A 25,396-nucleotide genomic window follows, 5' to 3' on the forward strand; every position below is an offset into this window, starting at 1 on the left:
ATTTATCCTTAATAGCCCCAATTGGAAACAGTCCAGGTAGCCACATAAAGGAAAATCAATAAACAACCTGAAGTGTACTCAAGTAATAGAATTCGACTCAGCAATAAGTGAAATGAACTACTGATATAAGCAATGACATGGAAAAATCTCAAAAAAGATGAGAAAGAAGTGAAAGAATTCTTATACATAATAATGTAAGATTCCATTTATATGCTACTCAGAATAGGCAAAACTAATCTATGGTGATAGAAATCGGATCAGTGGTTGCTTCTGGTAGTGGAATTGCCTGGAAAGGAACATGAGGGTATTTTCTGGAGTGATGGAAATGTTCTATATCTTGATAGAGATGTGGGTTACTCAGATATATGCATTTGGCTGGCAAAACTGCTCCAACTATATACACACTTTAGAGTCTTTGTATTTTATCAGATGTAAATTACATCCCCATAAAAAACCATTCAATATGAAAATGAATATATGTATGTACACGCATGACTGGGACATTGTGCTGTACACCAGAAATTGACACATTGTAGCTGATGGTACTTCAATAAAAAATAAACTTAAAAATATTCAGATTTTTAAAAATATACTTTAAAAAAGAGAATGAAGAAAATATAACCAAAGAAACATTCAAAATTATAAAAGAATTTTAAAAACCTTCCCAGTGCTAATGAAAGATCTGACTCTGGAAACTGAAATGACTCAGCAACTACTATGCAAAACCTGTAAAAAGTGTTCACACCTAGATACATTATGATAAGATATTTGAATGGCAGAGTAAAACCTATAAAAATCCAGGAAGAAAAACAGATTACTAAGAAACAAAAATATGGATGATCTCAGATTTTTCTATCACATGACTAAATACGAAAAGCAAGAAACACGGTGAAATAATTTTAAGTCCAGACAAATCATTATGTTGAAATCAGACAGAAACTTATTTAAGATTAAAAATATATGACCTACTTGCCCTACTTATGACAGTTCTCAAAGACATCTTTTAGCTGCAGGAGAGATGAATTAAAATAAGAAGTCAAAAGTAAAAAATTTGTGGTATAAAAGGATATTCGCTATGGACACAGAAGTCAGATAACCACTGACCTGTCCAGGAATGGATCGTAAATATGGTCAGTTGCTGAGAAGATAAATAATTCATGAACGAGAAGTCATGTAATATAAAATAAATATAAAATACTGACTGATGGTAACCTGAATAAAAATGTTAAATTGTCCTTATAAATACTGAGAAAAAGATTGGGAGGAGGTAAAAAATGAATTAAATTTCACATCTGTTCTGAACTTGATTAGAAAAGTGGACGGTCATGTCTTTGACTTTGGTAAATATAAAGTATAGGTAGGAGTGTATTGAAAAATTTTAATTACAATCACTTGTAGAAAATTTAAAAAGATGACTACCTTCTAAATTATTGGAAAAAAAATAACAGCAAAACCAAACCACAGTCCATATGGCTAAAGAGAGAGATGAGGATGCACACAGTATCAAAAGAGAAAGATCACATGAATATAATTTTGACTGTCACAACTGATACAAATTTCCAAATGGGAGAAAAATGCTTCTGTGGTCAAATGAATTTTAGAAATGCTCAGCTAAACTCAGTGGAACACTTTTTTTATTGCGATCTCCTACTATATTAATATAAATTATGAACCCCAGGGAGAAAGCATTTCATTTGGAGCATTTCCCAAGTTTATTTATTAGCTTTCACAGAATACTTTTGAAAAATGTTAAACAGAGGGATTCTTCTTAAAACTGATATTAGAATAGGACACTCACTCATCATCATTATTTAATAGAAATTATAATCAATAATGTAGATATCAAATAGAAATTAGATGCAACTATTGGAAGGAGGAAAATTACCACTATTCACAGACACCACAGTTATAAACTCTTAGAATCAACTTAAAACTCTTATAATTAATTACAATGAGTTATATAGTCAGACAGAAAACATACATTTCAGTATTTTTTTCCTGTATTTCAGCAATATCGGAAGATACAGAAAAAAGATCCATTCATAATGAAAAGCTAAAATGATAAAATATGTAGAATAAATAAAAAGAAATATGCAGGACTCATGAAAAAAACTACAACGTTTTAACAAGAAATATAAGAGAAAATTCAAATAAGTTCAATGCTTCTTGACGGGCTGATTCAATAGTAAAAAGAATGCCATTTCTTCCACAGCTGACCTATAGGTTTATCACAGTCCCAATCCAATTACCAATGAGAGATATTATATGTGTGTGTGTATATATACAAATGTGTATCTATATAAACACACACACACATGTATATATATATACATACATACATATATATATACACACACACACATGAATTTACACACATATTATTATATACATGCATATATTTTTCTAACTTTTCAAAATTGTTTTAGTTTATCTAAAGAGAACACACTGGCAGAGTAGATAAAGCAATTTGAAAGTAAAAAGGGATCAGAGGGTGCATGCCCTACCAGTTTAACGCTTCATAAAACTCAAAACTAGCATGATGTTGGGCCAAGAATTGACCTAACAATAAATCTAAATAAACTATTCTGCAATAGACAGCATGCTATGCCTAAGAACTTAATCCATAACTGAAGCAGTGCTTACCGAATGAAAAGGCATGAGTTATAAAGCATATTTCCTGCCCATCAGTACCTCTCTCCTTGGACCACAGCAACAGCCCCCCACTTCAAGGGTCTTCTGCTCAAACTCCTGACCCCATCCCATGGCACAAACACATACACTCCACGTTCTAGGCACAGAGCACATTCAGCATTTAGTTAAGTGAACCTTTGCACATACTCTTTCCTTTCCCTCAATTCACATCGCCCTTATCTCTTCATGCCCAGCTAGGAAATTGCTTTCTTCCAGAAGCCGTCCCTTAGCCCTAATGTCTAGATTAGGTGTCTCATGCCACCCTGTACTTCCTCTCCCACAGTTTATAATGAGCCATAGTATAATGGCCTGAATTTTGTTTGTCTTGGCTGCCTCATTAGGCTGTAAACTCTCTGAAAGCCATCTCTGTCTTGTTTTCTGTTTTATCCCTAGTACCTTGCTCAGTGACTAGACACATAACACTCTGTAAGTATCTACTGAATGAACAGCTAAAAAGTAATCATAAAGGAAGAGTTCTGACAGACTTCGAGCCACAAAAACTTATGAATTTGTCAAATATATTTTAAACAGAATTAACAGACAATCACCAAATTTGCGGAAATATTTATAACAAATATTATAGAAAACAGATTGATATCCCCAAAATATAAAGAGTTGTTTTTTAAAATTAAGAAATATTAAGAAAAATGAAGAAAATATTGAATCAAATACAAATTTTGATAAATCAACATGAAAATAAAAGAAACAAAGTAAGAAATATTTTTTGGTAGCATTAATTACACCTGCTATTCAAAAACATGAAAATTAATGTTATTTTAGACTTATATTGGAAAAATAGTACATTGACTTGAAGGAACATTATGTAGGCTTAAAAATGTGTTTTCAGAAACTATTTACTGGTATAAGACTATCATATAACATTAAGTTTTAAAAAAGAGGTTTTAAAAATGTATACACAATATATTCCTAATTTGTCAAAGAACAAGAGAGGAAAAAATTTCACCATATACAAACAGGGATTTCCTTTCTAGGTGGTGTAATTATGGGTGATATCAACTTTCTATTTTTCCATTCTATAATGCCAGAAAAATGTTATAAACATTTTAAGCCCATATATTTTAAGCTAACCTCTCATCAACTTCAGGAAATCACTCTATAATATATGAACAGCAAGCATTTATATTCTTATGCAAAATTACTTTCTTCCATTTCTTTAAGGTATCAAATAATATCAAACTTTCTTAGAATCCATTGATCTAAAAAAACATTCTTCTCCTGGGGCAAAATGAGTGTCTAGAGGTAAGCAAACAAACAAACAAACAAACAAACTTTCAAAGACCCAGAGGGTAATTAAGTCCCATGGTTCAGAATTGACCAAACTTGAAGGATAAACCAGTTAGTTGGTTTATTGATGGAAATGATTAGCGGAGATGGAAATCCTAAGCAGAAAGAGACGCTAAGAAAAATCATATCATCCTGAGGTGCCAAAGTATTAATACTCACAGGAAGCTGTCAATTAAGCTGTGTAGCACAACATTCACCTGTACATGTTCCCATAGGAAAACATCTTAACTGTGTGATGGTCCGTGGGTTTGGGCCACCTTCTAGTCTATAATTTAAAAATTGTAACTATAACTCAATAAAAAAAGGTAAAAAAATAAAATAAAATAAAAATCATACCTGGCAAGTCACCATCATGGCTCATCTTTCTTACCAACTGCCTTAACCTCTGAGTAAGTCCATAGGCATTTACTCTTGTCTCCCACAATATTCTCCATAGTGTAGTCTGTGTGGTTCTTTTAAAAAATACCCATCAGGTCATGCTATCCTTCTTCAAACACCTCAAAAGGCTTTCTATGGCTCCTTGAGATTCTGTGTGATCTGGCTTCTCTCTTCCTCATTTTTTTCAACTTGGCTCAGATACACCGTGTTTCTTCTATTTCCCCATATTCGGCATGCTCTCTCCTGTGTCTTTGCATGTGCTGTTCCTTTTGCTGAGAAATCTCCTCCTTTCCATTTTGACCTTAGGTCAGTGATCACTTTCTCAGGGTTGCTCTCTTAGACAGTAATAGGCCTCCCCTTTCCTGTCCTTCCATACTCCCAAATGTACGTGAATTTGACTGACATCTGTTCCCTCATTACATTATAAGCTCCATATGAGCAGAGACCTCTCTGCTCACTGTTATTTCCTAGCATACCTAGCACAGTTTGATCAGTGTTTGTTTAATGAATTTTGCAGGATCATGCCCAATGATGATTATGATAAATTTTAATTTGAACTTCTGCATAGGACTTTCAATGATGACACAGTCCCTCTATAACTGATCTCACTAGATTCAGGTAAATTTTTTCCATGGGGTCAGGGCAGAGGAGAGAATTCAATGCCAAGAGAGAACTTTCCAGATTAGTAGTGGAGTCCTGTCTGAGCAGCAGAGCTCATTTCATTGTGCTAAATTAGGTCCCAGATTTTCTCATCCCACATTAGAAGTGTAGTTTGTGTAACCTCTTCTGACGGTTGGTATCCATCAGAGGCAAATTCTCACCAGAGTTCTTCACTCCAAATTACAATAGAATCATTCCCAGGCAAGGCAGGATGCTGGTTTTGTTCTTACTCTTTTCAGAACTCCAGAAAGCTTATTGTGGTCACAAGGAAGATTTAAAGGAATTATGGAACACACGAGTAGTCAGTTCAGAGTGTTTTACAAGAGTCAATGTTTTCTGTTCATAGTCCCTTCTGCTCTTCCAAAAATCCTCTGGGCTTTCTCAGTTTCTTCCTTACTTTCACACTTTTTACTTTGTTTATTGCTTGCAGCAGTCAAAAGCTGTGGCTGGGCATCATTAGCAAGAGAGGATGTGACCAATCTGGAACACTGTGTTCTAGTCTAGTGTCTAAACTTCAAGGACTCACAAAGCCCAAAGAGACTCAGTGATGGAAGCCTAAAATGATTAAGGAGATGAGGGAGGGGGCGTTATTAAAGGATTAACATGAAGATCTGAACTATTCAGTCTGCAAAGACAAAAGCTATCATAGGACAAGGGATAGGATAAATGGACTTATTCCCAATACTGTAATTATGTAAAATCCCTTCGCATCAGAAAAAGTTAAGGAATGGGGAAAGGATTTGCTACAATAGCCAACAGGTGGTTCACTTAAGATACTTGCTATCTCAAGGGATGTTTGTTGTTGACTATAGATACTGATAGTGTAAACAAAGATTTAAAAAAATTCATACATGACGTGACAACAGATTCATGATGTAATAGTAATAATGTCTAAATATTAATAGATCAAACAATGTGTAGATAAATTCATTGGTGGTATGACAACAGATTCACAATGTATTATATAATTGGGACTAAAATAGTAATAGGTTAAACAGAATTTAGGATAAATTAAATCTGTGTTATGACAGCAGACGGATACAGTGGCATTAAGAGTCTAGAACAGGGGTCAGCAAAATATAGCCCATGCGCCAGATCTGACCCATTGACTGCTTTTGATAATAAAGTTTTGTTGGAACACAGCCACATATTTATTTATGCATTGACTATGGGCGTGTGACGAGGGCAGAGTTGAGTAATTGTGACAAAGACTGTATGATTCACAAATTCTAAATATTTACACTCTGACGCTTTACAGAAAAACTTTGCTGATTCCAGTCTAGGACATATTAGGAACATGCTGGTATTTTTCATATTTGAGGTCCTGTTAAGCAGGATGAAAGAAATTCTTATAGATAACACCCCCTGGTAGGTGCAGAATTTTGGCTAGGACAGAAATTTCTGACAATTATATGAAGAGTCTGAAAAAATGCATATTTGCCAATCATCTGATCATCATAACTTTGGAGGTTTAGTAACCAAGTTAAGGATGCTTCTTGAATTTGAGGGATATGGTGGGCAAACAGGGTTCTGACTACATTTAGCTGTTTTGATGCTTTTCAATTTTGGACTCTTCATCCACAAAGAATCATGCAATTGTTTGGAAACAAAACACAGAAATGCCATAGAAGTAATGTCACAGAAGTAAGGTCATAAAGTTAGCTGAAACTAGTATTAGGGTTTCTGATTTTTAGATAAGAAAATTGCACTTTCCTGTACACCAGATATATTAGCAGCATTTTACCCCAAAAGAAACTAAACTCATAGTCTTCAGAAATAGTGACTTCCTTTCTCTGGTGAAGTTCCCCAGTATGAAGTCAATTTGTATATGTGCATTATGACATGAGTTTGGTAATCACAATAGTTCTACTGCCCCCAAAAATGGTTATATGAGGACAACTTAGGAAAACGACTCCATGGTTTGGGCTCTTTTGCTCTCATTTTGCATAATAAAACGCATCTGGGGACAGATTTTCACTCAGGGACCCCTCTTCTGATAGTAGTGCTCAGAATATAGAGACCATTGTTAAAGGCGGAGTTCACAGTTGAATCTAGTTCATACTTGACAAGTTGGTATCAACTAGAAGGCAGGGAGTTGCTGTTTTGGTGTTGGCACTACTAAGAGCTTTTCTATATTCTAAAACATCGAGTCCCCTAGAGCATTTAAGCTACCTGTCAAAAGAGAAGGGGAGAGAGCCACAGCAGTTGATGAAGATCTAATTTTGAGACATCATGATTAAGCTCTTCAAGTACAGGGTGCTGACTCAGTCACCAAGTCCAAGTATGAGATTCATTAAGGTATTTCGTTTTCAACTGTCATCAGTAATAATCAGTGTCACTCTCCCACTCCTATTGAATGTTTGCCATTTGTTGGGCCAATTCATCCATAAAAAGGAAGTCTCACTAGCAGCCATCTACCTACACAGAAGACAGATTCCCAGAGAAGCTCAATGCTTTGCCAGGAATAACGCCCTAGCTGCTTGGATAATCAGAGCCACCAATCACGTTGTACAATAATCAGTCCTATCTGAAATTCACTGTCTGCTCCCAAAAGAATACCATTAAAAAGGTCCCAATTACTGGCTGCTCTGTAAAGTAGGTCGTCATGAAATACCATTGTGGGGAGAAGTTGTTTCACATTTGAACATGCATCCGTCAAGTTCTTACATACTCAGTCTCCTGATTACTTTGGTGAGAATCCACATGCATTGCTTATGCTCTGGTTGAAGATTCCCCTCAGCCACATGTGGTTTCTGTTTTAAAAGAAGTCCACAACCTTTTAAGTTATTACATTTTGATCATGCCTTAGATTTCCAAGCATTCCCTGTACATTGTTGATGTTTACCTTAACGACCTAATGCAGGATATTTGGAGCACATATTTCTGTAGTTCCAATATCTATCTTAGTCTCCTACAGATTTTCACTATTGGATTCTTCCTATACACATTGCTCACAAATGCAAGTTACCTTTTTATATCACTCACTGCAATTGCGTCTAAGAAATTAGAAATAAATGGCAAGAACCAAAATTAAATAGTGAATAAGAGCAAGCATCTAAACCTGACAGTTACTCCTGGTATAGTCACCAAGGAGTGGTGTCACACAGCCAACCAAGTCCAAAGCCCCCTCCTCTTGGCCAAAAGAAGCCAGGCATTTTGCTTTTGGAATTGTTTGGCCTTCCAGGCAGATTAGTGAGTCACAAATCCTGTATAATTACATTGCACAAAAATGGAAGTAGGCATGCTTTGTGAGGTTGGTTTTCAATCCTCAGTGCCCAGGGCCCAGTTCCTGCACAGCCCAGCCTCTGGCCACCCAGGTCTTTGTCCAGTTGGAGGCCAGCATGACAAGCTTTCTAGCACCAGCAGGGAGCAGTGCCTTCACCGGCAATGTGATTTTTTGCAGCACATTTCCTGCCTTCTCCATTGTGCTTGCCAGGTGATGATGTGTTTTTGAGCACTTCCACTTGCCTTGGCTTTACTAGAGGAAGGACAAGTGTTTCTGCCTTCTCCTCATTTCTCAGAATTGCACACGGCCCAACCGGCTCTGATTTGCCTGTGGCGTCGAATGTAGGGCAAATGGAGAAGGTCTATTCAGCGAATCTTCCTGCTTCATCTCTCTTGAGAAGTTTCCCTAGTTTCCCTGAATACTTATCAGATCTGGGTCCCAAAGACTCATAACTTGGCTTTCCAGTTAAGTATTTGGCAAGAACGATGACCTTGAAAGCGTGCCATTTGTGTGGCTGGGTTTACAAAGCACCAAATCAACAAACTATTTGTTATCATTCCAGAGCCTTCCCTCCGTGTGTGACACACTGCTCAAACCATCTGAGTATATGGGGTCACGGGAGAAAGGAGCAAGCTCATTTTAAGGGCAACTATAGATGAGGTGCTTCTCATCCATTATCTTACTCCATCCTCAAAAATTATTCTGAAATAAAGGCATTTTCTTCATTATCTTGTTTTTATGAATAGAGAGACTGAGGCTCAAAAGAAGTGAAGCAAACTTTCCACGGGTCACACACCTCCTCAGTGGCACAGCCTCTAAGCACATTCAGCAGAAAAGAAGATGCTCATAGAGAACCCATTCATAAGGATTGTCAGCCACAGGTGCCACATTGGTTGGCTGGCAAAGCACAAGAAGTAGGGCAGGGGTTGAAATAAGTGGCCCATAAGAGGATTTCTGAGGGGCTTGCAGGCTTATCAATTCACGCTAAGCTCAGACTAAACACTTACTCCATGCCCTTGGAATTTTGCCTTGCTGACTGTACATTTGTTGGTTTCCCACCAAGTCATGAATTCTTTGATGAAGATGACACTAGCTCCCAAAAACTGAGTGCTTCCTTGGTGCCAGTGTTCTACATACTTCATTTCGTCTTATTCTACCAGCAACCCTAGAATGTATGTTTTAATGTCCACATCGTCCAGATGAGAAAATAAGGCACCGAGAGGTAACTGACTCGCTCCACAGCTTCACCCCTACAAAGTTATGGCTAAGATCTCTGCTGAGTCTGTCTGAACCCAGTGATGCTCTCATTTGCAAGACTCACAAATGACTCTTACCCTGACGGCAAGTTCCAGGTCTTTAAAAGACCCTAATTCATTGATGTTTAGAAATAAGAGTAAGGGCCCTGGCAGTGAAGGCTTACTTTTAACTCAGCTGGATACCAACAAGGCTTCTCATGATTGTAATGGTGGGATTTATACATCGGCAGCAGAAGAAGGCACTGCAAGATGTGATTGGAGGTCTTCGCTTGCCCCAGTAATGTTTTCCCTACCTAGCTGCTAGTGATTCCCACCAGGAGAGACCTTAGTTTGAACCATTGCCATTAAAATGCAAATGCTGGGGGTGTTCATTTCTTGAATTATGAGCGCCTGAATGGCTTATCAAGTTCTTTAATACTTTCTTAGGCACATTCAGTTCAGAGGACGAAGGTGTTTGGCAGAAGAAAGCAGACAACAGAATGGGAGTGGGGCCAAGAAAAGGATCTGGGGTCTTACGTGGGGCATCTTAGTGTGGTAAGAGGAGGCAAAAGGGAATCCTTTCTGGAACACAGTAAAATGATAGTGGAGGAGGTGAACTTATTTCTTAGCCCTTACGTGCTATCCTGTGTGAACCCCTAGATGAGATATGCGTAGAACTGGTCATTAGTGCGTGATGACCATGGGCAACCTCTGACATAGGTCAACACCAGACAGTCTGCTGCCTTAACAGCCTTGGAGTCCAGTCCTAACCAGGTAATCCCCAAACTTCCATCTCTTCAGGCTACATGGACAGCAATTTAGTTAGAACTGATAGGAGTAGGCAAGGATTCAGTTTCTGACCGTCTGTCATCTGTGATGATTTGCAGTGTGGCATGTTGCAATCTGAAAGACACTGCTAGGCTCTGGGGCAGAGGAAGCAAAGGTGAATCACATAGTGCTGCCCATCAGTAATAAACCTACGGCTAGCTTACACCAGGTGATGAATAAAGGTGCTGGGGGTAATGTTGCAGATAGAATGAGTGAATTCTCAAATTCTCCCTTGGGTCACAGGTTTTGTCCTTCCTCATACTCCTCCCAAATCTTGACAGGCAGCTAGCTCCACTGACTGATATTCCACTCCACACATCCTTCTGGACATCCAACCCGGGCAACCCTCTCCTGCTGACATACTTCTGAGACCCATGATGGTGCTGAGGCTCGGTGAATGCCAGGAGGAGCTAATACCTCTGGTCTCCTGAAAGTGGGTATATGTAGCAGCTTTTAGGGTCCAAGTGAACCCCAACACCCCTACATCCCTGCAGAAGTCTGAGCCCAAAGAGGCCTAGATCCCAGGTCCTCACCCTGATACTTAACTCCATCTGGATTATTTGTAAAATCACCACTGAAAAGAGAGCCCATGTCCACCAATATCCAGAGGTGGGCATCTCATGTAATCTCCTCTTCTCCTTTGTACTTGGCAGACGAGCCCCTCTATAAACATACTGCTGTTCATCCTCTAATAGTACACTTGAGTTGAGACAGGGAGCTCCGGGACCCATAAAGAATTGGTGCTAGTAAGACTGGGAGGTCAGTAATAGAATATAGTCTCTGCTTTCCCAGAGTCACAGCATCTCAGATGTGAAAGAACTAAAAAAAGACATCCAGCCCATATTTACACACATAGTGTATTTTTGTAAAGGTGTAGGATATTTTTTATGATAATCTGATAAGAGTGATGGCCCCTGGGGGTAATGGGGGGCTGTGGGACAGGAGAGGGAAGACCTATTTTTTGTTGAACTCTCTTTTGTACCTTGAATTTTAAACCATGTACAAAAATAAATCAACATTTAAAAGTCACAGATAGGAACAGTGTTATGGTTTCAGCGATATCCTTTGAAAAGTAAAATCAGAAAACTTTGCTGAAAGAAAAATAAAACTCCTCCGGTCAAACTCCAAATGAGGAAATGGAGTCACCCCTATGATCAAACAGCTGCCATCACACTGCTCTGATTCTTGAATGACTTGGTTTCTGGATGTATCTACATTTGATACGTACTCACCCTTGCTCTCTGCTGAGTATTTAATCAAAACCGTCCAATAAAGGAGGAATTGACCTTACTTGTTTGAAGATGAATTTTTAAAATTAAGCTACTTATAGGATTCTGAGCTATGTAGAGGATATTCAAAGACCTGAAATGGCTTTCAAGCTTTCTTTAATTAATTGATGTTCCACTGCAATCTTTCTAACTTCCATGAGATGATAATCTAATGCATGTATAACTATAGTTCTTTGTTTCCTTTGTAGTTCTGAATTTGAGAGTTAATGTAACTATAGGAAATCCCTGACATGCATAACATTTAAAAATAACACTTATTGAAAATCTAAGTGTTGAATGAAGAGATTGATGACTTGATTAGATAAATTCAACAATTTCAATGAATGCACATCAATCTCAGTGGAAAATTACCCCATGGCAACTGGAGCAAAAAAGATTGCCTTCTACTTGATTGAAAATACGTAACAAGTTAAAACTTATAGCACAGAAGATGAATCACCACAATTACTGCCTTTACAGTCATTGCTGGAGAATTCACTAATGGAGTTAAAGAAATTTTCATGAATTTCTTTGTATAAGCCTTAATTCTGCTAAATGCATTATCGTTACCACCATTAGGAAGAGGGGAAAGTCCGTTACTTTCATGTTAATTATTGGAAAAACAAGTCACTTGAGAAGAGAACTTTCTGGAAGAAGATCTGCAGTAGAATGTAGAGGAGACAGCATGACATATTGTGTTCCCCAGACTCATTTAAATTCTAATAATAAAGAATCTGAAAGAAAAATATGTATGTATATGTATAACTGAATCCCTTTGTTGTACACATGAAACTAAATTGTAAGTCAACTACACTTCAATAAAAATAAGAATTAAAAAAAAAAACTCAGGAGAATCTTCAATCTTTTTAAAGCAAAAATGTGATAACATGAATTAATGATTCTTCTTGTGTTAGTTTCTAAAGGCCAGCCTCAGATGACCTGGAGAGCAACTAGAATTTGCTACACGGCTTATTGAGTAACTTGGATCTTTTCAGTCCTTTAAGAAGGGACAGGTAGGTGGGCTCAACTACAGGAACTATGTGTGATGGGCAGAAGGGGGGTGAGGAGAAGAGGGAGAATTTCCTCGAGAGTCCTCTGGTGTTGGCATCTTTGTCCAGTCTGCTCCCTGGGTGGGGGTTTGTCCTCCCACCTAGCAGATGGCGGGTGGCTTAGATGCGATGCCCTCCTGGAGGGGGTGGGATCATCCAGCCTCTGAATTATGCCATTTCCTCTCCATTCCCTCTGCTGCATTCTCGGCCCAGCTGAAGGGACTCCTAGAGGTACCTTGAGATTTTTGCAGGAGAAACAAGTTCAACACTGAACTCGCAGTTTCAGTGATGGAAGAAAGGGTCGAAAGAGGCACAGCTTAATGATTAGGAGCTGCGCTCTCAGCCAGATTCTTCAAAACCTGGCTTTGCTACTCACCAGCTGTGTGATCTTGGGCAAATGACTTACCCTCTTTTATTTTTTTGCCTTGGTTTCTTTATTTATAAGTCAATAATAGGTAAGATTATTCATTAAAGGGTGGTTGGGAGGAATAAAGCATTAAAATGTGAAATTGTTAAAACAATGTCTTGGATACAGTAAATGCTTATTAAATGCTTGCTATTATGATGTTAGTGTTTATATGGCGAAACCGACCAACTACGAAAGGCCACATGTAAACATCTGACAGCAAGCATTCAGTAAACACATCCCAAGTGTCAAAATAATCAGAAAAGACATAAACTAGCAACATGATTGTGACATTTCCAGCACTTATGAAAAGCACAGTAATGAAAAACATCAAAACCCATCAAAATGGTCTTAAGAGATAGGATGAAATTTTTATGATTAGAGATTAAAAAAAAAAACCCAAACCAGTAAAGAGAAATTTCTCCTTGGACAGGAATTTGTTTTCTTCCCCAGCTTAAATAAGCTAAGGTCAAAATCCCCAATGTTTCCAAATAGCACTAGATGTTTTTCCATTTTGGTTCAAAACCAGTGGTCCAAGTTGAAATAGGGCAGGAGCAGCGATCTCACAGGACTAGGTCTGGCATCACTTTTCCTGGCCCTGTCCATCTGCAAGCCCTGCTGGCCCCACCTCCACATTCACTCCTGAACCCAATACTTCTACCCACTGCTACCCCTTAGTTGACCCATCATCACCTCTTGATGGACTCCTGATCAGCCTTCCAAGTTCTCCCTCTGCTCCCAGTCTACAATCCACTCTGCACACAGAAGTCCAAGAAAGCTCTAAAATGCAGGGTAAGACACATTACTCCCCTACTTAAAACCTCCCAGTGATTTCCTTAAAGCACTTAATCCTAACTCCATCTCACGATCGTGGGCCCTCTGAGCTGTTTTCCTCTTTGACTCTGTCCCTTCCTTCCTAAGGTCCAAGCACAGTGGTCTCCTTTCTGTCTCTTAAACATGTCAAACTTTTTCCGACCTCAGGGACTTTGCTCTTGCTGCTCCCTCCGGCTGGTCTTCTTTCTTCCTGATCTCTGTGTGGCTCTCTCTTTAGCATCGATCTGCTAGCTCACACGCCACCTCTTCAGAGAGGGTAACTCCTGTGAGTCTATTGAAAGCAGCTCCTATCAGTCTCTTTCCTCACTACATTTTTCTTCATAGCACTACCTTATTTGATTGTATATGTTTGTTTCTTACTATGAATATCTCTTTCCTCTCACTGGAATGTAAACTTCACATGAGCAAGAACATCAGTCCATCTCTAGCTCCTGGAATGGTCCCTGGTGCAGAGCAGACCCTCCATGAATATTAGTTGAATGAATAAAAATGGCCAGTGCTTGGCTAATGCCAGACCTTTGCCCATCCATCTCCCTGCAATCTCCTTAACAATTGCTTATCTTCTAATCTTGCAATCTCAGCACTCCAGAAAATTTCAGTGGTCTATCCTTCCCCTCTCCCACCCAAAACCTAGTACAAAAATTGGTTGATTTTTAATATTAATAAAATCTTCCTTGTCAGCTTAATTTCCAGAATATAAAAACAGTTCATACAGCTCAATATCAAAAAAATAAACAATCAAATCCAAAAATGGGCAGAAGACCTAAACAAGCATTTCTCCAATGAAGACATACAAATGGCCAATAGGCACATGAAAAAATTCTCAATATCACTAATTATCAGAGAAATGCAAACCAAAACTACAGTGAGGTACCACCTCACACCAGTCAGAATGACCATCACTAAAAAGTCCACAAATGCTAAATGCTGGAGAGGGTGTGCAGAAAAGGGAACCCTCCTACACTGCTGGTGGGAATATAGTTTGGTGCAGCAATTATGGAAAACAGTATGGAGATTCCTTAAAAATCTGAAAATAGACCTACCATATGATCCAGCAATCCCACTCCTGGGCACATATCTGGAGGAAACTCTAGTTTGAAAAGACACATGCACCCTAATGTTCTCAGCAGCACTATATACAATAGCCAAGACATGGAAGCAACTTAAATGTCCATCGACAGATCACTGGATAAGGAAGTTGTGGTACATTTATACAATGGAATACTACTCAGCCATAAAAAATAAAATAATGCCATTTGCAGCAACATGGATGGCCCTGGAGATTGTCATTCTAAGTGAAGTAAGACAAAGAGAAAGAAAAATGCCGTATGTTATCACTTACATGTAGAAGCTAAATGACACAAATGAATTTATTTACAAAACAGAAACAAACTCACAGACATAGAAAACAAACTTATGGTTACTGGGGAGAAAGGGTGTGGTAGGGAATAAATTAAGAGTTTGAGATTTGCAGATACTAACTACTATATATAAAATAGATAAACAACAAGTTTCTACGGTATAGCACAGCGAACTTTATTCAATATCTTGTCGTAACCTATAATGAAAAAGAATATGAAAAGAAATACATGTATGTATATGTATGACTGAAACATTATGCTGTGTATCAGAAATTGACATAACATTGTAAACCGGCTATATTTCAATAAAAAAAAAAATACAATCTCCTGAGAAGGGTTGGCATCTTAGACTTAACCAGATCCTGGATAATCATTCTCAGATTGATTCTGGAATCATGTTCCATATCCTAAGTTTTTCCATATTGGGGCAACCTGTATTCAGCTCTTTCCAAACCAAAATCCTGACTGCCCTAGCCCAGTCTGATGCTGGTGGCCTCTGCAACCAAATCATTCCCTGAGACTGAGAGGGTTTTACACAACCTAGTTAGTTCTTGGGTAATTCACCTTGTAAAGTCTACCCAATGACAGAGAATACTGCCATAATTATATTTTTAATAAGGGTGTGGACAGGAATGGAGTTAATTGGCTTTAAAATGGCTGAGACACAAAAGCAAGTGTTGATTGACTAAAGATCAACATAGCAATTGGGAAATTTAGTACACGGTAGCAGGGAAGTTTAACTTTTATCTTTCAATCTCATAATTACAAAGCTTCTGGCAACTTGCTTTCCCAACTGCACATACAGAAATTGTAGTCATTAGGTTATGCAGGGCCACTCTGACTATGAAGTAGTTTATATGGGAAGAAATCTTAACATTATGCTAGAAATTCTCCTTTCCTAAGAGCAGAATGATGAAGTTGCTACCCCATGAAAATAAGGTTTGAATGGTTCTCTCGGGTCCATGAGATCTAAAACAAGGCAAAAGAAGAAACAGAAATAAGTAATTAAGATTTGGATCTTAGCTGAGAAGTTCGGTCAGCTCTTAGTGAAGCTCATGTGGAGAACTGTAAATAAATAGGAAATCCAGGCTCCATTTCCAGAATCTTGATTTAATGGGTTTATGGGTGGGGGCCTGGGCCTCCGGATTTTTTAAAGCTCCCAAGATTATTTTCATGTGCAGTCAGAATTGAGGACCACTGTTTTAGAGGCTTGATTTGGGCTATAGCTGAAAGACACTAGAAATTGTTCTTAAATCAGTAATGGATTTCAAGACAGGGAAAAAGAAAATAACCACTGTGGAAAGGAACAAAACTGACATCTTCTTGTCGTAATGAGGCTGTAGTGGCAAGACCGAGCCTTTTTCCACTGCCCTTCATAAAGACCTGCCAGCTTCATCATTGGCAATAAATCCAGAAGTTCTTAAGACAAACAAAGAATTCTTTAAAAATGCAGCTGTGAAAATCGCTGGGCTTTCTTCTCTATTTTTGGGTGTGTAGCAAAAATCAGTATCCTTTCAGTGAATAGAAGCTTCAGAGGAGAGAAATCAGAACAGCCTGAAAGCTCTGGGGTGAGGGAGACTTCACTACTCAGAGGTAAGACTGGGGGAGCTGTAAGAACGCATGACCAAGCTTTCATTCCAATGGAAACTCCGAGACGGTAGGGATGGGACTTCAGGGACCCCTGTGGCTGCCTGTGGGTCACAAACACTCAGAATCACAGCATTGGCAGCTCCAGCGGACGAGTCATCTTTTACCTACTGACCCGTCACACTCATTCATTCATTGAAGAAATAACATGGCTAGGTACAGAGTATTCTAACACCAATGGGAGACTGGGCACACACATTTTAGGAGTCCAAAAAGATGACGGGGAATTCAGTGGCTGAGAATCCTAATTTCACTTCTGTCAACAGCAAGCCTCCAGGCTCAAGGCAAGTAATTAAACTCCATTTCCCGATTTGTAAAGTTGGAGAGGTGAGGGAAGGTTACAGATCGTTATAAAATAGCTACTGTGGGCACTAATGGGCATGATAATGCAGCCCTTTGCAATGATTACATAAAGCCTGGTGAATACAAGGAGCTATGAGATACCAGTTGGCCCACGCTTAGCCAGGGTTGACTACAGGGTACCCCAAAAGCACACAGAGTACAGGAATGCGCAGCTGGTTACATGTTTCAGCTAGTCCAAGTCAACAGCAAACAATGACTACAAACAACGACTGTCTGTGAATTCAAAAGACTGCATAGAAATATACATGATTATAAAGTTTCCGCAAAATAAAGACCATACTTCTTGACTGTCCATTTCACCTCCTTTAAAGTACTACCCTTTTAATTTCATTTCCCATTATTATAAGACAGAGATCTTGTGGTTTTGCTCAGTAAATTTTCAATTCTGGCTTCACGTTAGAATATCCAGGGGAATTAAAAACAACAAAGATGACCGTAACACTGGCCCTCAGGCCCCATTTCTAAATTAATTAAATGAAAATGAATAAAAATCAGGACTTCTTAAAAGCTTCCCTGGTGATTCCAGCTGCTCTTTTTCACATCTCCACATACTCCATGCACATTTCCATCACCAAGACCAGTTGTACAAATTTCCTTGCTTGGGGCGTCTTTTCTTCCCCTCTGCATTTGTCTGCAGCTTAGCCTTACATCCCACAATGTCCACCTCTTACCCTGTCTTTTTCAATGTACTTTCGGGCTTACACGCTCACTGCCCTCTGGAACCCCCAAGTCTATAAACGTCCATTCGTGTAACGCTTAGCGTTATTTTACATTGCTCCTGGCATTTCATGTTTATGCCCATCTTCCCAACTAGATAATACGCTCCCCCTAAAATCCTTGTTTTAGGATTTTTACATTTTCCCCATGGAGTCTGGCACAGACTTCTTGGCTTAGAAGATGTTAAAAAATATGTATTACTGTTGATGTAGACACACTAAAATTCATTCCTGGCACGTTCTTACTGCCATTTCCCCCCAGATTTAGATTTCGAGTGGAAATGAACAAATGCTACTTGTCTGTCTCAGAAAGCATCTTGTACAGGCAGACCTCATTCTATTGGACTGGACTTTATTGCACTTTGCAGATATTTTGTTTTTACAAATTGTATTGTCAGATGATGGTTAGCCTTTTTTTTTTCAGCAGTAAGTGTTTTTTAATTTAAGATAGGTACATTTAGACATAATGCTACTGCACACTTAAGAGACTACAGTATAGTGTAAACATAACTTTTATTTACACTGGAAAACCAAGAAAGTTGTGATTTATTCTATTGCGATTATTTGCTTTACTGCAGTTGTTTGGAACCAAACCCACGCTCTCTGAGGAATGCCTGTATACCTTGTTCAAGCCCAGAAAGGAAACTCCCCTGCGGGCAAAGGTCTATAGTTCACAGTCAACCTTTTTATAGTATATTTTCCCATCACCATTTATGTGGTATTAGCTCATCAACTCTGATACACACAAACCAACCAGTAGAAAAAAGCAGAATTCAGGCCTCTGATCTCTCAGGCCAGAGGCTTCCTCTAACAACACCAGAACCTGACTGTTCTTCCTTTTGGAATAAATGAAATTTCAAGACAAAGTCATATTTTTACTTCTTTGATATATTCAAGGGCCACTTTAACTAGTGGACAAAAGAAACCAAAGCGGCCTTCTGTCATGTCCTTGGAATGTCCTTCTGGAAACTTGGACTGTATCTTGTTCAAGCTGTTTTAAGCAAAGGACAGAAATGGAGAAACATTTATCACCACAGTGAGATGATTTATTTAATGAGCTTTGCCCACAGACATGAAACTCTGGCTGTCTCCTAGGCTGATTTACAAAGTACCAGAATGACAAAAATACTGTCCTGGGAAGTGATTTTAAAATAAAGCTAAATCCAGATTCAAAAATGACACTTTGGTCATACGATGTTTGAAAGCTTCTTGAGATTTGCATGAGTGAGGGGATGGGTCCTGGTGATGAAAGGCACCATTCAGTCATCTATTTCATCAAATCCAACAGTGGCATGATGTACTAGACTTCAAATGATCACCCACTCGGCAGAAAAAGGAGGGTGAGGGAGGCCACAGACGGACCTCTTTTTCTCTTGTCTACTGCTTAACCAAGTAACTGAATTTGGGGACAGATTGGAGGAGTCTGAGCCAAGAATAAAGGAAGAGTTATGTTAGGAAGAAGGAAGAAAAATTTCCTATTATATCTCTTTCAGCTGATTAGTCTATCCCAGTCCTGTTTGATGGAAATATGCCAGTCGCATGTGTGATTTAAAATGGTCTATTAATAACATTAAAATTAATTAAAAGGAAGCACATAAGATTAATTTTCATAATAGTTCGTCTAAACCAATACAGCTAAAATATTACCACTCTAACTTATAATCAGTATAAAAACTGAGATAGCGATGTATTTTTTGGTACTAGGTCCTTGAAATCTAGGGTGTATTTTACACATAAGGGCACGTCTCAGTTCGGACTGGTCACATTTCAAGCGTGTAGCAGCCACACGGCGCTAGTGCTACTGCACCGCACAGGGCAGGTCTGGACAAGCTCACCAGAAACCGGGACGCCAGGCAGGAATCACTGTTCGCATCTAGCTGCCTAATACACTTTTAATGTTGTCTTTCTGGTAGCTCTTTCGCTATCCCTTAGAAGAGATGGTCTCACTGGCCACATGCTGTATTAGCAAAAAGTTTTGGCCCTTGGAGCAAAACAGACAATGGGATTCAAACACCAGCTTTATAACTTTGGGCTAGATGCTTCTTCATTTATCAAATCAAGACAACATAGCTAACTCACCAGATTGTGGGAAATACTAAATAAGATGGGTATCAAGTACACAGAACTGCCTAGAAGAGTGTAACAGGATTCAAACAATGATTCCCCTTTATAAAACCCGGCTTGGTTTGTAAGGGGACATCTCACTGTATTGGAGGCTCTACTGCTTCCAGAACTTTCCCTCCAGGGAGAGTTTCTTCTGCTCAGGCAGCCCTGTCACCAGTCTTTCACGGGGCTGGCGCCCTCTTATTAGGCAGGATTAAGTTTAAGGGTGACCTTCTTATGCAAATCTTCTCTGCTTGCATTATTTATTTATTTATTTATTTATTTATGAGTTTACTGAATTTTTAAATAACTCTTCAAATTTTTGTTTTGGTTTTTAATTTTTTTGGGGGGGGGCAGAGGTAATTAGGTTTATTTATTTATTGTATTTATTTTTTTTAATGGGGTACTGGGGATTGAACCCAGGACTGACTAGAGCAGACTAAGCATGCACTCTACCACTGTGGCTGCCCTATTTAAAGTTGTCCCCAAACCCTGTTACTCTCTAGCCCCTAGCCTCTTTACTTCCTTTATAACATTTATCAATATCTGAAATTATCTGATTTATGTATTTGCTCACCTACCTCTTTGTCACTGTCTCCAGCATAGAAGCTCCATGAAAGCCACGACCTTGTCTTATTCAGAGCTCAGCAGGAATTTGTGGAATAAATGAATGAACGAAGGAACACTTAACACAGGGAGGCAAATGGAAACAGTGTCCTTATTCTAAAGGTAACAGACAATGAAAATTCCAGTTCTTTTGAACTTAAAAGCATCGCTCAGGAAGTCAGTGGCCGAGAGCAGCCTCACCTGCTGAGGATGAGTATTACTTATCTCTGAGTCTAACGGCTGGACTTGGGAAGGGGTGGGAAAATCATTCTCCACAGGAGATTTCATTGCTGCTGTCTGTTGATGTGTATCACATGCAAAGTATGTGTTCCTGCCACTTAAATCATCCAGAAGCTTTGGTTATTCCTGCCCTTTAGGAGAAGAACTGGGTTGGGACCCAGCTGGCAGTATGCAAAATGTATGACCCCAGGGAGCCTGGCAGCACTGGGCAGTGGAACAAGAGTGAGTGTCAAAGTCAGACAAACCAGGGCTTGGATCCTGGTTCTGCCTTTTATCAGCTATGCAGACCAGGCAAGTCATGTCAGTGTCTCTAATCCTCTGTTTTCTTATCTGCAAAGCTTTAAGTGATAATCTGTACCCCACAGTGTTGCTATGAGAACTAACTGAAGGATTGCAGGAAAGTGCTCAGTACATCTTGAAGGCTCGATGAATAGTAGGTATCAACATTGTCATCTTTGTATGCAAGGATGCCGGGATATCCTGATCTATCTTTGGAATGGCTACTTTGAGGGAATCCCATTTCCTTTTAAGGTTCTGATATTTCTTTGAGAAGTATTTCCGAGAGAGAGAGAGAGAGAGAGAGAGAGAGAGAGAGAGAGAGAGAGAGAGAGAGAGAGAGAGGGAGAGAGGGAGAGAGGGAGACATCAAGATTGCAGGTATTAGCTGAGTCGAATAAATTTGTGTCAAGCTCTGAAAGATGACAATGGAGACATTTCCCTTTACAGAGAGTTTCTGGCATATCTGGAGATGGATGCAGCCATCAGACCTCTCCAGTTTCCACGCCAAGATGCTTGTAGCTACAGGCACAGGTCTAGCTGTTTTGTACTCTAAGTTATGGGCCAAAAGAGAATTGAGAGAAAGGGTCGAGACTCCATGCCAGTCTGGACACATTTCACCTGCTGGCATAACAGAGTGCTCTGCCTGACAAAGGTGAGAGAGTAAAGCTGACCCTGTATTCTGAACCCACCACTCATCTTTTAGAATAACTAGTCCAGAACTGATTTCACTCATTCTTTTGTTGACAAAAGCCCCATAAGAGAGAGAAGAAATTGCTCTAAAAAACGAGACTATTTAACACTTAGTTATAATCTCGTATTAATATCAATAATAGCAGTTCATCATTGACTATAGACTAGGCATTTCCATTTTGTATTTTCCTAACAACCGTGCAAGAAGGCCAGTAGTGTTTCCCATTTTACCAACAGGAAAAGTGAGGCTCAGCAAAGTTCAGTGACTTGCCAATGTGTGGGAGCCAAGATCTGAAGTCCAGTTTGTTGGGCTCCAAAGCTCCCTGTGTTCTCTGCCACACCTTGTTGGCATTACCAATGGAAGACTCACGTCCCACACGGTGTGAGTCCCTAGTATCTTAAAGGAAAAGTGCAGAGGCCATTACTATTCCTATTATGCACTGGGGAGCGAACAGTACTTAGTTTCAAAGCCAAGGCTTGGTCCCACTGTCTGACATTCAGCTAGGGGACCTGAAGAGCTCCCTTTGAGACTATCACCCTCTACAGGTGGCTCTCCTGTACTGTTTGTAGGATTGAAAACTCCAGGGGTGAGGACTATCACCATAGGAAAGTCATTAACAGAGTTTGTATGGAGGGTTCCCAGCGAGACAGACTGGTGAAGCCCTTGGGACACAGTGTCCCAGGAGCTCACTCAGGAAAGGAGGGCTCTTTCCTTTGGCAGCATGACTGACTCCAGACCCCTGGGGAAGGCTGCAGACTACTCCCCCAGCCAGCCCAGCTGCCAGCAGAGGTTTGGCTGGATAGCTGATGCAGGTCCTTAAAACGAAGGCAAGGGATGTTCACCTGGGGTTCAGGTCTTCAGGAGATGTCTGCAAGCCTTCGGGGACTGCTTGCAAAACTTTATGTACATTCCATAAGAACATTTCCCTCCCCTCTTGGGAGAGGACTCAGCTAATTCTCAAAAGGATGTATGATCCCCAATTTTTAAGAACCACTAAAATTAAAATTATCATCAGCTTCTTCCTTACACTATTCAGCAACACTTTTACCCCATTAATTATATATATTCATATGAATCATATATATAGTGATCTAAATACATATAGTGCATGTGTAGGTATACACACATATAATGTTTAATGGGATACACACACACACACACACACACACACATCTCCTAAATGTTGCAAGGAAAACTGAGGCCCAGAGAGGGCAAATGTCTTGCGCAAATTTGCACAGCCAGAGGCAGGGCTGGGATTAGCAGCACTCCACTGACTGAGAAGCATGAGACTCTGGTGGGAAATCTATGCCAGCCAACTTGATGAATGAAAACAAATGAAACCCTCCAAATTCATAATAAGGTTCTGCAACCATTTTTCAAGTCCAACCATCGAAAATCCTCACTTGTTTGTTATTAGGGCAACGTGGGCTGCTTCCCCGGGACACAGGTAGAGGTCACTAAAAGGATACTCTCCACTCATAGAGCTAGAACTCCAACCCTCGCTTGGCAGCGCTCTGGCTCCCCGGTTACCTGAGTTTGCCCGACTTCCCCCTCCTTTCCCCTCTGCTCCTCTCCAGAGGATTCTCCCGGCTTCCTTCCTCTCCAGCTGGAATTGCTCTGCTGAGGTCAAGGCGCCTCCGTTCGGCTCCAGGTTGCGGGTTAGAGCCAGGAGTCTGCTTACCTGCCACTACTCCCACTGCCTTTGGGGAGGGAGCGCTGCGCCTTCGGGTCAGCGCGGGTACCACTCAACTTAGCACGCCGGATACCCGGGAGGCGGCGGCCGCTGCCGCCGGCACCTGCCGCCGGCACCGCTGCTGCTGGGCGAGTCCTCCAGCCCGCTGTCTGCACATCACCTGTATGAGCCCCTTCCCTCTCCCCGCTATTTTCCTCTTTTCAATTCGACGCAATGTACCTTCCGAGAATCCCACAACCCCGCCGAAACTCATTCTCAAGGGTGCATCTGAAGATGTCTTTTATAACCACTAATGTGTGCAGTTGTAAAAGCCGCAGCGGGTGGAAGGGAACGGAGGGCGGATAGAGTATTTTCAGTTCCTCTGAGAAGGGACATCCGTGCAGTCAGAGCCCCGGCTCTCCCCCAGGCTGCCGCCGCCGGGCGGCTCCGGCGGGTTTCCGGCGTTTTCCAGAGCTGCCCGCGTTCCGCTCGCGCCCGCCCGCGGCCTCGACCCCGCAGCCCCCGCGCCGCGCCGCGCCACCCCTGGCCGCTCGGCTCAGCCCGCGCTGGGTACTCACTTCTGCCGGGGGCTAAGTCTGCCGTATCAGTCCGTGGGCACTTCCTGCCAAAGGACGTGGAACTCCATCGCGTGTAGCGCGGTTTCGCGAACAGCCGGTAAAATCCAGAAAGCCGGACAGGAGCCCGTAAGACCGAAGGGGGCGGGGGGCGAGGGGGTGGGGGGCGGGGGCGCGGAGCCCAGCCCGAAGGCCGCGAGTCTGGGAATGTCAGCCCGGGCTCCGGCAGCCCGGCGGCTCTGTGAGAAGAAGCCCAAGTGCACTTGTTCACTCTTTCTTTATTTGGAGGAGGAGTCAGGGTTACAACATTTCTGCTCCTTGCTGGAGGCAAAACAGTCATTGTCTTCAGCCCGCCAATGTCCATAGCCGGCCAGTTTTCCAGGTGAGGGAGGCAGCTCGGGGAGCGGGAACGCAGCAGAGAGGTGGAGAAGAAAGGACGGATTCTCCCCAGCTTGGTGTTGCCTGATGAGGACCCCACATCTTCCACTGGAACTGCACCAAAACACAGACTGACAAAACACTCACAAAAATGTCTTCATGAATGGAGTGACCTCAAAGGTGATATTTCTCCTGGCAGCCAAGATATGGAGTGTCCCCGTGTCGAATTTCTTTCCTAACTTCTGAATAACCTTGAACTGCAGCTTCACAGCATTTGAGGGGAGCCCCAGGGATTTGAATCTCACCTTCTCTGGGAAGGAGGGGACAGAATGAAAGGGGCAAAAGAAAAACAAAACAGTCAGTGACCTGAAACAGCGGGTTTTGCTTTCTTTTTTGATACCCCAAACCTGAAACTTGCAGAGTGTCTGTTAATTCTCTGCCACATGAGTAGAATACATTGGTGGTGCTGAAAGACTCCACTCTTTTGCTGTTTTCCGTGAATATAGAATTTATCATTTCTAATAGAGCTGTACGTGGGTCTGACTTTTTTTTTCCTGGTAATAAAACCAGACACAACCACCACAACCACCACCTTTTTATCTGACAAAAAGTAATGAAACAAGTAATACTAGTTGCCTGAATCAAATAATTATCCTTTAATTAGTAAGTTTCTACTTCTGTTTGATGCTATTAATATCGCATCTGATTGTTTCATAACCCACAGGGGCACCAAGGAGATATTTTGAACAAAGACTATGGAGTTTCAGCAAAAAAAGGTTATTAGAATGCTGTGTGGCCTTTTCCCTTTTGAGTGACCGCCACTGTGGAATAATCAGCAAATGACATTCAGTAGCAGCCACTTGCCAAGTCTCAGGAAGCCACTGAA

General features: G+C 40.6%; 1 protein-coding gene across 2 annotated transcripts in view; it reads right to left on the reverse strand.

The window, feature by feature from the left end:
- PRLR (prolactin receptor) overlaps positions 1-24,290 on the reverse strand; it is a 141,299-nt gene extending 117,009 nt beyond the window's left edge. Inside the window, exon 1 of one of the 2 annotated variants that reach the window (XM_074356964.1) lies at positions 24,136-24,290. The gene's annotated coding sequence lies outside the window, so the exon portion shown is untranslated. The remainder of the gene's footprint in view (positions 1-24,135) is intronic. The other variant, XM_074356972.1, reaches the window with a different exon arrangement.
- Between the last annotated feature and the right edge of the window lie 1,106 nt (positions 24,291-25,396).

The sequence above is a fragment of the Camelus bactrianus genome, chromosome 3 (assembly GCF_048773025.1).
Source record: "Camelus bactrianus isolate YW-2024 breed Bactrian camel chromosome 3, ASM4877302v1, whole genome shotgun sequence".
Classification (NCBI taxonomy): domain Eukaryota; kingdom Metazoa; phylum Chordata; class Mammalia; order Artiodactyla; family Camelidae; genus Camelus; species Camelus bactrianus.